The sequence below is a fragment of the Rana temporaria genome, chromosome 1 (genome assembly GCF_905171775.1).
Source record: "Rana temporaria chromosome 1, aRanTem1.1, whole genome shotgun sequence".
NCBI lineage: Eukaryota > Metazoa > Chordata > Amphibia > Anura > Ranidae > Rana > Rana temporaria.
The window spans coordinates 474,087,534-474,102,353 of record NC_053489.1 but is presented as its reverse complement, the minus strand read 5'-3'; the positions used below and the strand labels follow the sequence as shown (position 1 = coordinate 474,102,353).

The 14,820-nt window shown below is 43.9% G+C and overlaps 1 pseudogene; it reads left to right on the top strand.

The window, feature by feature from the left end:
- Window positions 1-11,331: 11,331 nt before the first annotated feature.
- LOC120924979 lies at window positions 11,332-12,236 on the top strand (annotated as a pseudogene).
- The last annotated feature ends 2,584 nt before the right edge of the window (window positions 12,237-14,820 follow it).

Below are 14,820 nucleotides of genomic sequence, written 5' to 3'. Positions count from 1 at the left end.
TGCCATTTCAGCGAATTGCATTTGTGACACATGAAGTGGTTTAGTGGTTATTAGGCTTCTTCAGGCTGGTTGAGCAGTTCCTTTCACATATCCTGTTCTGTTATGTGTTCTTGTGCCAAAAAAGCTCATTGTTATTTTATGGTATTTTTACAGAGGCAAAACACAAAAAACATAAATAAATATTAAACACATAAATAAAACACAGACACACATATTCCAGCTCTAAAAATAAAGCACCTCACAATAAAACGCAGAGGACTTGAAGCTCCTGCTTATGTTTCCTCACAGACACACTGGGAAAGATCTGTGTCATGGGACAGCTGTATATCAATTAGGAAAAAGTTACTTAAATTTTTTTTTTTTAATTAAAATAATTACAGTGCCATCATCCACATACAGAAACAGATTGGACAATTGAAATTAAACAGTGTGTGTTTAGTATTACTTCAAAAGGGCTGGGGGGGAAAAGTCAGACATCTCCTTTACCAGCCAAAAGATACAGAGGAGAGGAACAGCCGAAGTCCATGCTAGAAATAAAGTGCAGTGCATTACGATGCTGGGACCAGGCTGTCATATTAACATAACACCAGGAGGGGTGGAGCTTCTGCTGAAGAGGGTCTGTAGACCCATAGGCGTGCGCACAGGGTGTGCCAGGTGTGCCTGGGCACACCCTAATCCCCCTGTGCTGGGCAGATTCCCCCTGCTGCTTGGCTACAGAGAAAGGGACTGGGTAATCTCTGTCCCCAGTAAGGATGAGCTCTGGCGTGTTCGCATGGTACACGTGCAGAGCCCGGCAGGAAGTGTGCACGGTGCTGCGCTAATCACAGCCAGGGAGACATTTGACGATCCCTGCAGCCGAGCATCGGGACAATGTCTCCCTGACTGTGATTAGCGCAGCACCGTGCACACTTCCTGGCGCGCTCTGCACGTGTACTTTGCGAACACGCCAGAGCTCATCCTTAGTCACCAGTCCCTTACTTTATTTTTCTTTATCTCAAAAGTAAGACTTTAGGGGCCCGTTTAGACCCCTAACATTTCACCAAAGCCCCCCAATAGAAAAAATTGTAAAAAAAACGTGTGTATAAAAAATGATGCAATTGTAAAAATGTAATAATAAAAAAAAATAAAAAAATGTGACCACTCACACCAACCTCTGCCCTACTGACTTTGTCATCTAATAATAATAGTGCAGCGCAAAACAAACAATTTTAAACTATACATACAGAAAGTTAAAACATATGATATATGATATATAATTAAAAATTATATAATAAAGTCCATATAAAGTGCTCAAGTGCAAAAAGATGATCCAAATCGGAATATAATAGTGCAAAAATCCAAAGGGTGATATCCAGAAGGAACCTCCACCAAATAGCAGGAATGGCCTCTCACCTTACAACTTCGACCTGCAATAGGTCACAAAGCATAATCAGAGAACCACCTGTTCTCAGAGGACAGCAAGCAATGCAGCAGTAGAACCACGATATCAGTCAGACTCAGGATCAGGACATGGCAATCAGGGCATAAAAAACAAAGGAGAGGAAATCTAGTGCTCTCTGAAGCCAAAATACATTTATTTAAGAATAAAAAACGAATACACTCACTGTATAAGCACTCTCAAACGAGTGCAGCGAAACAGCATAAAACATCCATAAGAGCATGGGTTTCAGTCTAGGTCGGCGAGTGGGGGAACATATCAGCAATATCAAAAGGGGTATTAGGAGTCACAGTGTATCTAAACACTTTAGGCAGTGTCACCAGAGGAATCCCAAAGGGTTAAAATTCTGGGGCATTGAAAAAGTTACAAAACATTGGCGAGGGGGACATTACATCCGCCAATTGAGTCGGCGTGAGTCTTATTGGATATATGAGACTAAAGTATCCTCGCCAGCTGGTTTAAATGTAGAGTTTGACCTTAATTGTTTTATTTCCAATAGATAATCCCCCCTTTCTTATGTATCTGTATATTTTTAAATATTTTTAAATATTTTTAATTATATTTTGTATATATTATATTTTATATATATATATATTTTAATATTAATATTTTTATTTTTATTTTTAATATTCATAACATTTATGTCCAGTATCTATCTGTTACACGTAGTGTTCCTTTTCGAGACCTTAATGGGTTAATATATAAGGATTTACATATGTGTTTTTGATGTATTTTATGTAATTTGGGTGTGCGATCGTGGCTGACGTCATTTATATTTTTTATGTAAGATTTCTTTTTAAAGGGGTCTTTTTTGCCTTTGAGGATTTCTATCCTTATTGCATATATATAACTTTTGGTATTTAGGAGTCTGCCCTTTGATAGTATTCCGATCGAATGTGTTTCCTTTTTCCCATTATGATCGAATCTGTCACTTTTTTCCATCATGGTGCAGTTTGTGCCTTCCTTTGCTGACAGTCTTTGTTGTCTAATTAGGATTGATGGGAGGGCTTGATTACTAGTGGGTGTGTCATGGCAGCCACAGGCTTCTTATACCTAGACAGCGGGACGTTTGCATGCTGCCTTTTTTCACCCCACGCTGATGAAGTCCCGCTCATAGGGACGTAACGTCGTACGAGGGGAAGGGGCCACATGTGACGTCAACCGCGATCGCCGACCTAGACTGAAACCCATGCTCTTATGGATGTTTTATGCTGTTTCGCTGCACTCGTTTGAGAGTGCTTATACAGTGAGTGTATTCGTTTTTTATTCTTAAATAAATGTATTTTGGCTTCAGAGAGCACTAGATTTCCTCTCCTTTGTTTTTTATGCCCTGATTGCCATGTCCTGATCCTGAGTCTGACTGATATCGTGGTTCTACTGCTGCATTGCTTGCTGTCCTCTGAGAACAGGTGGTTCTCTGATTATGCTTTGTGACCTATTGCAGGTCGAAGTTGTAAGGTGAGAGGCCATTCCTGCTATTTGGTGGAGGTTCCTTCTGGATATCACCCTTTGGATTTTTGCACTATTATATTCCGATTTGGATCATCTTTTTGCACTTGAGCACTTTATATGGACTTTATTATATAATTTTTAATTATATATCGTATATCATATGTTTTAACTTTCTGTATGTATAGTTTAAAATTGTTTGTTTTGCGCTGCACTATTATTATTAGATGTCAATGTGAGGTGTTTTATTTGAATTTACCTTAGTGCTGGCTTGCATTTTTTAGTTTATATTTACATTCCAGCGCTGAATAATTTTTCTTTATTACTACTGACTTTGTCCACTGCTCTACCGATGCTGTCCATTGCCCTACCGCCCTATATATTTATACACATACGCGCATGTGTGTTTGAGCTTTGGGGTGCACACCCTAATGCAATAGGCTGCGCAGACCTATGTGTAGACCTAGAAGGGGTCTGTAACGGGACCCCAAATGGGACAGAGGTTAAAGCCGTTTAGGATATTCCATTCCCGAACCCAAGACAGCTATCGACACTCCACAATCCGGCGAACACGACCCATACAAATTCCCTGCCCCCCATTAACGAGACACACAGCTCTGTTTGAGGGAATGAATCTTCATTGCAAGCACATGGTAACACATTTCTCTTCACCCTTGGGAAACAGGGTGGGTTAAATTGTCCAATGACAATGGTGATACAGGTCAGGTGTGTTCAAACTTCTGCTTCAGAAAACAGTCTTAGCAGGGGGGGGGGGGGTTGCTGGATTGACCCCCCCCTTTCCCCACAGCAAGACACTTAAACATCCCATAATAGGCAGCCAGACTGTCTACCAAGCTCCAATCCACATCACCACAGTAGCAGACTTAAATACCACAATAGACAATAGAATGCAATCACACCAAGCTTATAGTGCACAACAGCCAACACACAATATATACAATGTATACCACATTGAATCTGACTAGCACAGATCATAGTGGGGTTCTCATTCACCATGTGCCCCTATTAGAGACACAGGGTGATCTACACATAAGAGGCATCGGGAAAGCTGAAACAGGAGAATCTCATATTTTCTAAAAGCTTCTAGGTGCCACGGTCCCCTCCGTTACAGGGTCTCTGGGTGATTGTCAAGCATCGTAAAGTCTGTGTTAATAAGTATTGCAAGGTTTGTCTTGCAGGGTCATCGGAGGCTGTCAGAATAGGATGACGGACTTTGTTCTTCTTCCACTGTTTCTTCCAAAACTGTGAGCTTAGCTGTAGCTGCTGCTTTTTGTCTTTTTAATTTTGAGGACATTTAGCTTGACTTCTATCTGCCAAGCTTGCCCTTTGGTGGCCTGCGATTTTACCTGTTCACATGCTTTAGTGGCTTGCGCTTCAATGACTGCTTCCCTCTTAATACAAAAAGCTTCCACCTTTGCTGGTTCTGCTTCAGTTCAGGCTGTGATAAGTTGACTACTTAGTGATGATCACTGTGAGCAGAATCTTAGCAGCAATCACTGAAAGTGGGACCTTAACGATCTATAAAGCCTCGTACACACGATCTGACTGCCATCTGACTTTTCCTTTGGATTTTTGTCCAAAGGGGCGGTGGCTGTGAACTTGGTATGCATACACACGGCAAAACATTTTCAGCCAACTGTAGCGCTACCCCCGAAGGAGCCGCTGATTTGTTATTGGGATCGGCATATTGAGTTACCTTAATGTGGCGTATGGGTGCAGTTGGAGAACAAAGCAGTGAGCGAAGGTGCAGACAGTGAATAAAGGGTTTTCCAATGCTTTATTCCAGGCCAAACATGGCCAACATCAACATTAAGTGGAAAGAGCAGGTTGATGAAGAAAAAGGAGAACCTTGCAGTGTCAGGCCCAGATATTAATTGAGCAGTACTTATTCAATAGAGTACCAAACTGTTATTCGTCGCCACTCTAGTCGGAGTGGGTAAAGTGCCCCCGGACAGACCCCTCTCACAAGCCTGGCAGCCAAAGTGTCACTTAGGATATTCTGGGAGGAACAGATCTCTTCCACAGACCTGGGTCTAGGGCCTCTGCCACAGGCCGATTACTTTAGGTGAGCTAGATGGATAAATGGAGCGAATCCTCCCAGTAGGTTTTTTAGCATAGGTCACCGAAAGACAGCAAAACGTACCTGTCAACATTCCGGTCACCAGATCCCCGATTGGTTCGTTCAAGCCCTGTTGGACAACCTGCCTCCGGGTTCTCCTCAAGCCGACCCCCCAATCGAACGGCACCCAGCCTGGGATCCTCTCAATAGAACTGGGAACCCAGTAAGTCACTGGAGTCCCTTTTCACCTCCGGATGAGGGTTTAGGTAGACTGCAATTCTGGCCTGGTGGGCCTCGTTGGCGGGGTCCATGGATGCGCGCACCCTGAAGGTGGATGCCGCACCTGGAACCGGGACCCCGCGAAACTCTGGTTAGCACATGACACCTGTCACAGATATACCCCTCCCCAGCATGCCTTGCGAGGGAGAAACTTCTCTGATTGGCTGCTGGGGAAAGTTGCTCTGCCAGAACCCCTCTGGTGCCAACTGCTGGCCAGGGATGGTATTGCATCCCTGGAGCACAGACTGACCCAGTGGACGTTTCTGGAGTGACAGAAGTCCCAATTTTAGCAAATTTTGAATGGGAGCAAAGTAACTCTCCCATTCCCCACTAACTTTAGTGTAGTGCCCATACTGAAAGTAAGGGGGCGCTACACAACATTCACCAAATCACATGGTTTTTCAGCTCTTTACCGCCACCCTTTGGGCAACTTCTGCTATTGTTGTCTGATGTTTAGCATTGGTTCTGAGCATGCGTGTTTGTACTTTGAATTTTAGTCCGATAGACTTGTGTAACACATGATCGGGTGATCCGACATGACATATTTTTTGTCGGAAAGTTTGAGAGCATGCACAGCGAACATTTGTCTGTGGAAATTCCGACAACAGTTGTCCGATGAAGAATACAGACAGTCGGATTGTCCAATAAAACACATTTGTTGGACCGTTGTTGTCAGAAAGTCCGATCGTGTGTGTATGGGCCTTAAGAGTACATTGAAGAGGTAAAGTGGCAGAACAGTTTCATTCAGTTTTTATATCTTGTCATCTAGGTATCAGTTACTTGGCCTCCAAAATTTGACGTGTTATTCTTGGCAAAGAACAGTATTTAACTGCAGAGACTCATATGTAATAATACTTGATAGCTTTCATAAGCTCCTTTTAGTTTTGCAAGTGTGCTGGTTGGTGGTTCTGTATCTTTACACAGGTTTCACCAAATGGTTGATTTTATCAATAAATAACTATTGCCATAGAAAAGGAATAGTTCATACTGCAGGTAAAGCAAATCCAGTCTGACCATGTCAATCTTTTTCTTTGTTGTGCTGAACAAACATTTTTGCAAAGAATATACACCCATAAGCCATAACTTTAAGACAATTGACAGGTTATCCATGTTGAGACGTGTCCACAGTAGGGATGAGCTTCGAGTTTGAGTCACAGACCCCCAAAGCATCCTCCCCATGTTGAGGGCATGTGGTCTGGTACGGATCAGGAGGGAGGGGGGCGCTCTCTCGTCCCCCCTCTTTTCCTGCGGCCTGCCAGGTTTGCGTGCTCGGATAAAGGGTCTTGTATGGATTTTTGGGGGATACTCCACGTAATTTTTTTTTATTTGGGTTGGAGTTCCCCTTAATATCCATACCAGACCTGAAGGGCCTGGTAATTGAATTTGGGGGGACCCCCACGCATTTCTTTTTTTTTTTAATCAATGACTTTCGATGCCTTTTCTCTGTATTGCAATTCATTATAGCCGCGAGTGGTTTTAAATTCCATTTTTCCTTCAGAAATTACACTTTGCGCAGGGACAGTTCTAAGCACGGGAAACAAGCGCTACTTTAAGGCATACTTTACACAACCCCTAGGTATGAAATTTAAAGGAATATTTCACTTTTATTGTTTCACTTTAAGCATTATTAAAATCACTGCTCCCGAAAAAACGTTAGTTTTTAAAACTTTTTTTGCATTGATAGTTACATGTCCACTGGGGCAGGACCCGGGTCACCAAACACTTTTTATGACAATAAATTCGTAATATAAGCCTTTAAAATTAGCACTTTAGATTTTTTTATGTTCGAGTCCCATCGACTTTAACGGTGTTCAGATGTTCAAACAAATGTATTGCCTGTTCGCATGTTCTGATGCGAACATAACTGGGGGGTGTTCGGCTCATCCCTAGTCCACAGTCAAAAGCACCTATGTTGGGTACCTGAGCATCAGAAGTGAACCAAAGAGAAATAGAAGAAGGTGACCTGGTCTAATGAATCATGTTCTCTTTTACATTATGTGGATGGCCGAATGTGTGTGTCGCTTACCTGGGGAAGACATGGCACCAGGATGCACTATGGGAAGCGAGCAAACTGACGAATACAGTGTGCTGCATTGGGCAATGTTCTCCTGGGAAAACTTGGTCCTGCTATTCATGTGGATATTACTTTGCCATGTACCACCTGCCTAAACATTGTCCATGACCAGGTACAGCCCTTCATGGAAACATTATTCCCTGAAAGCAGTGGCTTCTTTCAGGAGGAAAACTTCCACACCACAAAAATGGTTCAAGAATGGTTTGAGGAATACAACAATGAGTTTGATGTGATGTCTTGACCTCCACATTTTTCACATCTCAATCCAATTGACCATCTGTGGGATGTGCTGGAAAAACAAGTCCGATCCATGAAGCCCCACCTCTCCACTTACAGGACTTAAATGATCTGCTCCTGATGGTTTGGTTTGGCCGGATACCACAGCATACCTTCAGAGGTCTAGTGGCATCCATGTCTCGAAAGGTCAGGAATAATTTTGGAGCAGAAGGGGCCGTTTTGGCTGTAAAAGAGGGATCTATCCAATATTAGGTTGGTGGTCATACAGTTATGGCTGATCTGTGTATAATTGATTGTCATTCTGCATATGGTCAGTATGTACATAGGTGTCAGATTAGCACAGCTTGGTATATCAATTTTAGTGAGTAAATGAAAGACATGGTGAGACATGGTGGTGAGTAAATGAAAGCTTCTGTATTTGCTCTGGGGAATTAAGGTTTTGTGGCTGCTTGACTGTATATGAAAGTTAAACGACTTTGTAAAAAATGTACATTGCAATCCTTGATTTCGGTAATATTTTACTTTGGTTACAGTATATATTTGTAGTGCCCTGCTACTTTCATAACTGGCGCTGCCTTAAATTTAGAGGGTGGTCAGAGACTTAATTACCTCTCACTGTATTGTTTTGCCAAATGTGGGCCTCTGTTCCAGCCATGGCTGTGCTGTGAGTGACCACTATTGCTGTCTGGGGTGTTGCTACCACCCCAGGCCAAGGGTGGTCAGGGCGTATTGGGTGTTTTTCCTCGGCAGCCAATCAGTGGGGGTTGATCGCCTCGCTGTGCATGCTGGGGGGGAGTACTTAAGGGACAGACGTTATTCGTTTGCGGTCGTCGATCGCTGGTCTGTCGTCCCACCACCCCCTGTGTGTGGTTCTCATGGCCGGGGGTGCGTGTTCAAGTGTTCCTGGCCCCGGGACCACGTTGGTCCGGGGTTGTGATCTACCATGTAGACCTGGTAGTCAGACTGGGTCTGCAATCGCAGAGTGGTCCTGTGCTGTCCGTCCTGAGGGAGGAAGCCACGAGATGAAGAACCTGTCTTGGAGGGCACCGAGCTCGAGGCTGGTGTCTCAGGAGAGGCCTTGAACTTCATTGGAGGACACACGATTACTGAAAGGCTGAGTGATGGTCGCCTGTCAGTTCTGAATTCACCAAAAGTTTATTCAAGAGAGATCTGGGTGCTTAATCCTGTGTTGAGAAGAATTCTGGACCGAATACATCTCCACCTTTGGGAAGGTCTGTGGCAGAGACTTTGCTAAAGTTTCCGTGTGACACTCTGGCTGCTAGGTTGGTAAGAGAGGCCTATCCAGGTGCACAATACCCACTCTGGCTAGAATGGCGACGAAAGTTACATTGCTGGAAGAAGGACTGTTTCCGAACAAAGTTATACACCTGAACCTACCACCTATACCCTTTCTACCTTTTCAACTATTACTTTTATTCTTCTACCCCATTGGGTAATAAAGCACAGAAAAAGACACCTAAAGTGTGGACATTGCAGTTCATCTCAACTCTCATCGTATACCCCAGACGGCGAAGGAATAGGCGTAACATGCCACCAAAAACAAACCAGCAGCTCCTTCGGGGGTAGTGCTACATATATATATTATGGCCCGGATTCACATACATCGGCGCATATTTATGGCGCCGTAGCGTATCTAATATACGCTACGCCGATGCAGCGCAGAGAGGCAAGCACAGAATTCACAAAGCACTTGCCTCCCAAACTGCGCTGGGTTTCCTCGGTGTAATCCGGCGTAGGTGGATGTGGGCGAGAGCCGTGCTAATGAGGCGTGACCCCATGCAAATGATGGGCCGAGCGCCATAAACATACGAATAACGAACGGCACGTGCGCAGTCCTGTGCCCGCATCCCAGTGCGCATGCTCAGAATCACGTCGAAACAACTGCCTAAGATACGTTGAATCACTGCCTACGGCGTGAACGTAACCTATGCCCAGCCATATTCACGTACAACGTAAACGACGTAAAATACGACGGCTTGTGGCCCGAATTGTTCCCTGGTCCATACCTTTGCATGGGTTGCGCCTCATATATGGGGAATAACTTTACGCCGGACGTACGACTTACGCAAACCGCGTATATTATGCGCCGGGCGCAAGTACGTTCGTGAAATCGGCGTATCTCCCTCATTTGCATATGTGCATAAAAAATCAATGGGAGCGGCAAATGCGCCCAGAGTAAATATGCGCCCACGATACGACGGCGTAGGCAAGTTACGTCGGTCGTAGGAAGCCTATTTTTAGGCGTATCTCAGATTGTGGGCACAGCGCATAGATACGATGGTGCATAGTTACACTTACACAGCCTATCTCGAGATACGTCGGCGTAAGTGCTTTGTGAATCCGGGCCAATGTGTATATGTTTTAGGTTATCCACTTGACGACCGCCTCATAGCAGTAACATGGGTCAATGCCTTCTATTAGTAAAAGCACCCCTCCCCCACAGTAGTAAAACTATAGTCAGGCACACATTTAACCCTTTGATCGTCCCTGATGTTAACCCCTTCCCAGCCAGTGTCATTTGTACAGTGACAGTCAATTTCAGGCCAGTCAAGTTTCTCCACCCCAAACTCACTAATCAATATCTTTATGGACCTTGCTTTGAGCAATGGTACAAATCATTTGGTGGAGGGGGATTATGGTGCAGGGTTGTTTTCCAGGGGTTGGGCTTGGTCCATTTGTCCTAGTGAAGGGAACTCTTAAGGTGTCAGCATACCTCAACATTTTGGACAATTTCATGCTCCCAACTTTGTGACAATAGTTTGGGGATGGCTCTTTCCTGTTCCAACATGACTGCTCACCAGTGTCCAGAAAGACATGGATAAGCTAGTTTGTCTCTCCTGCTCCCCCCACATGCGGTATTGCATGCCATAGAAGTCAATGTGGAACAAATTCTTGTTTCCAAATTGACTTCTATGGGGAAACTTTCTTTGATATGCGAGTGCTTTAGATTACAAGCATTCTCCTGGAATGGCTTATGCTCGTAATGCAAGGTTCCACTGTATCTAGTATTATCAATGAAAACATATCCAATATAGGTGATTGTGTCCATTATATTGCACATATGACAAGAAATAATTAATCATGTTTAGAACTGTCTAAATAATCCAGTAATCCATGTACAAATATCATAACAAAATACAGAAACATTATAGAACAAACACTGTATAACTGTACTAATAATGGCTGCAGAACATACCTATAGTAAGGTAAACATGATCTCAACCTGCATAGGTTGTGCTACCAATATTTTGGAGTTCAACATAAGGATTTAATAAAAAAATGGGATAAAAAAAAAAACAGCTTTTACAAAGTATATTCCTATATAGATACATGATTGTTTAAAAAATATTTAGATATTGTATTCTGAGTGATGTGTTTAAACACGTTATAGGTGGCATAATCACTGAGGACCCTTTTTTACTTTTCAGTTTTGATGCATTTCCGTAATGTACACCTAAACATGCATCTTACTGCAATGCAAGAAGACATGTTACATTTTCAGTAGCACCCCAATACACTACAACACGCCTCTGATGCATATGGGTTGCTGCGCACCTCAACGTATGGTATGGTAATACACTACTGTGCATTGTGGTGTGCTACATCATAAAGGAAATGGTGAAGTCCATTCTAGTGCATTGGTTGCCCATTTATTTAAATGGGCTTCCTTACTGCAACGCACATTAACGCGCAACATATATCTCTTATGCAATACCATGGCAGACAAGTCTGAATAGGCTCTATTTACTGTTAAGAAGTAGGCAGGATTTTCTGTGGGAGCTTCAACTGGAGTTGTGCTGAGAGGAAGAGAAAGCCGACCGGAGAGAGACACCAAGACCGCCGAGCCCGGGCACCGAGACATGGCTGCTATCCGTAAGAAACTCGTCATCATTGGAGATGGGGCGTGCGGGAAGACGTGCCTTCTGATAGTGTTTAGTAAAGACCAATTCCCGGAAGTCTACGTCCCCACAGTGTTTGAGAACTATGTGGCCGACATTGAGGTGGACAGAAAACAGGTGGAACTCGCCTTGTGGGACTCAGCCTTACAGGAAGACTACGACAGACTGAGGCCTCTATCCTATCCAGACACAGATGTTATATTAATGTGATTCTCCATCGATAGCCCTGACAGTTTAGAAAATATCCCTGAGAAGTGGACTCCGGAAGTTAAACATTTCTGCCCCAATGTGCCGATCATCCTGGTGGGGAACAAGAGGGACCTGCGTAATGAGGAGCACACCCGCCGAGAGCTGACAAAGATGAAACAGGAGCCGGTAAAGCCAGAGGATGGGCGCAACATAGCTAACAGGATCTCGGCTTACGGCTACATTGAGTGCTCCGCTAAGACAAAAGATGGCGTCCGAGAGGTGTTCGAGCTGGCCATAAGGGCGGCTCTGCAAGCCAGATGTGGCAAGAAGAAAACCATGTGCCTTCTCATCTAACGAGAACAAAACCCACGCCGCAATCTGCACACAGCCCAACCCCCGATACCCCCCCTGCCTCATAAGACGAGGGGGGGTATCAGCATGTGTCGGGGAGAGCCCATGGCATCTTTAACGTCACGCAAAAACCTTCGAAGTAATGTTTATTAATCTTTAGAGTGTTCTTACTGGCCTGTCTTTTCCATTTATTCTGTAATGAGTTAAGAGATTTTATAAGAAGTAGGCAGGATTGCCCTAAAGGGGCCATTCACCCTCACCCAAAAAAAATAACTGTTTGTACCTGGCTCCACCCCTCTCCCTTTTCTACAAGTGGATATTTTTATTGATTTACTTTATTTATTTATATATATATATATATATATATATATATATATATATATATATATATATATATATATATATATATATATATATATATATATATATATATATATATATATATATATTGTGCGTCAGCACAGGTGAGAATTATGCTGTGGCCAATACATATGTGCTAAAGGGTTCTGCCCATGCACAAAGATGATACCATTAGTCGGTTCAGGATTCAAAAATAATGCCTTGTACCTGCTTAATGGTGCCACGTTGTGCACCTGCACATGTGCAAACATGCCACAGGGCTCTGCCAGGTCCTAAAGGATGGCGCTTCAAAGGGAGGAGCAGGTAACAGGATCCAGCAGTAAGAGGACTGATAGACATAAGAGAGCTGAGCAAACTATGACTGACCATTAGGTGTACCCTCACAGTCCACATTGTGGCATGGTTAATCAAAGCAAATTAAGATTAATACCATAAGGGCATTAATAGTTTTAACATATTGAAAATAAATATCTGTGGTGCTGAGGGAATTGTTAAATTATATCTTTATATGTATTTTTTAGTCACCTTACTTTATAGGGATTTTGGCATTAGATCCCTAAGCATTTAAGCAAGGTACTATTTATATTAATGTTTTCTTTTTTACAACCATATAGAGGTAGCACCAGCTACACCAGTGTGCAGGAAACGTGAAACTGTAGTAGGGTGTTAGCAGTCACGTGTGGTGTTTGTGGTGCTTGTGGTGGTATACATTTATTTTGACTGTTTTTCTCTTATGATGATGTGTACCATTTTGTGTTTCACTTTAATGGTAAGAAAAGGGGGGAGTTGTCCGACACATGGAGAGCTAGGACGTGTGTTCAGGAGCTCCCGCACACACCGCTTATCACTCATCACTTATCAGCTGATGCTGATGTCTCGTACTGCCGGCTGATGGAGTGCGCTTAATCCGTCAAGGCGGGACGCTGGGAGCTGGATGTCGAGAGCTAAGGGAGCCGGGAGCCGGGAGCTGAGAGCCGTGAGAGCCGTGAAACCAAACGAGTGACCAGTGACGAGCTGACCGGCAGGCTGACTGTTTGCATATCGCGCATACCGCGCATACCACATACTGCATACCACAGCGTACCGCCCGCATACCTGTACACCGTAACAGAGGAACGGAGGAGACAGAGGAGAGGAGAGGTGAGGCTTGTCTCTCATGACCACGGACCACTGACTGTCTGATCGGTTGACCAATCAAGTGACCGAGTGGCTGAAAGACTCTGTATCACACAGACTCTGTATCACACATTACCTTACCTACTTACCTGCTTGCCTACCTACCTGCTTTTATCCGCTCTCACCCGCTGTTACCTGATCATTTGCTCCATGTGACTGTCACTCCACGCTGTATCCACTTGTATTCACTCTGCATATACTGCATACTGCATACTGCTCCACACCGCTCCAGATTTGGCCTGAAGCCGCACAGCTGTTCGACCGGCTATCAACACCCTCAACACTGCTTTGCTCCAATATGCAATTTACAGCTTACAGCCTACAGTTTACAGTTTATTGCACTCCAGTTCCATCTCGCTGCATGTAGCTCTGTCTGTTGCTGTCTGCCTGCTGCTGTTTTGCCATTTTGCCATTCTACCTTGCAGCTCAGCTCAGCTTTACATATTTGACATTTATCTAACATCTACCTAGCATAACAGACATATCTGGTTAACATCAGCTAAAGTACCGACTGAAGCATCATTTAGATGTGAGCTATCATTCACCAGCTGTATACCTCTTTTTAGTAAGGACTACCAAGAAGTGCTTATTAGTAAAATTCAGTAAGATTTGCCAAGAGGCGCAGTTCACCTATTTAATTGTTTCATTTGAATGATACTGATCTGTACTGATCTGCACCGCCCTGCTTGTACTTTGTACTTTGTACAGCCTGTGCTGCCTACACAGCCTGTGTACAGCCTATGCAGCCTATACGGCCCATATATACAGTATATTGTACATTATATATTGTATATTGCTTCTCATCTGGCTGAGGGGAGTCTAAGCTAGGTAGATGTTGAGAATTGAGAATTATTGAGAATTATTGACATTGAAATTGATATTGAGACATATACAGAGATACTGAAAGCCGCTGGTCACCCGTGTGACACCGGTATACTGACTTATACATTGCTCTGTATTGTCCTATACACGCTCGATTCCCGGCCCTGGGATCCAGGTAATGGGACGGAAGAGAGGAGGAGGAGAAGCTCGTCATCCCACGGAATTAAATAGGGAAGGTGATATAGATCGCTTCTTTTTTTCTCGCCTGAGACCAGACCAGCGGGGCGCACCCCTAGCACCCTCAACAGAAATGGCTTCAGGCCGTTCCACGGTTCCTCATGAGGCACCACGTGAACCACATGGGTCGCGTGGATCGCACGGAGCACATGGACCACATGTTTCATCCTCACAACAACGCTCACAGCGCCAAACCACAGGCATGAAG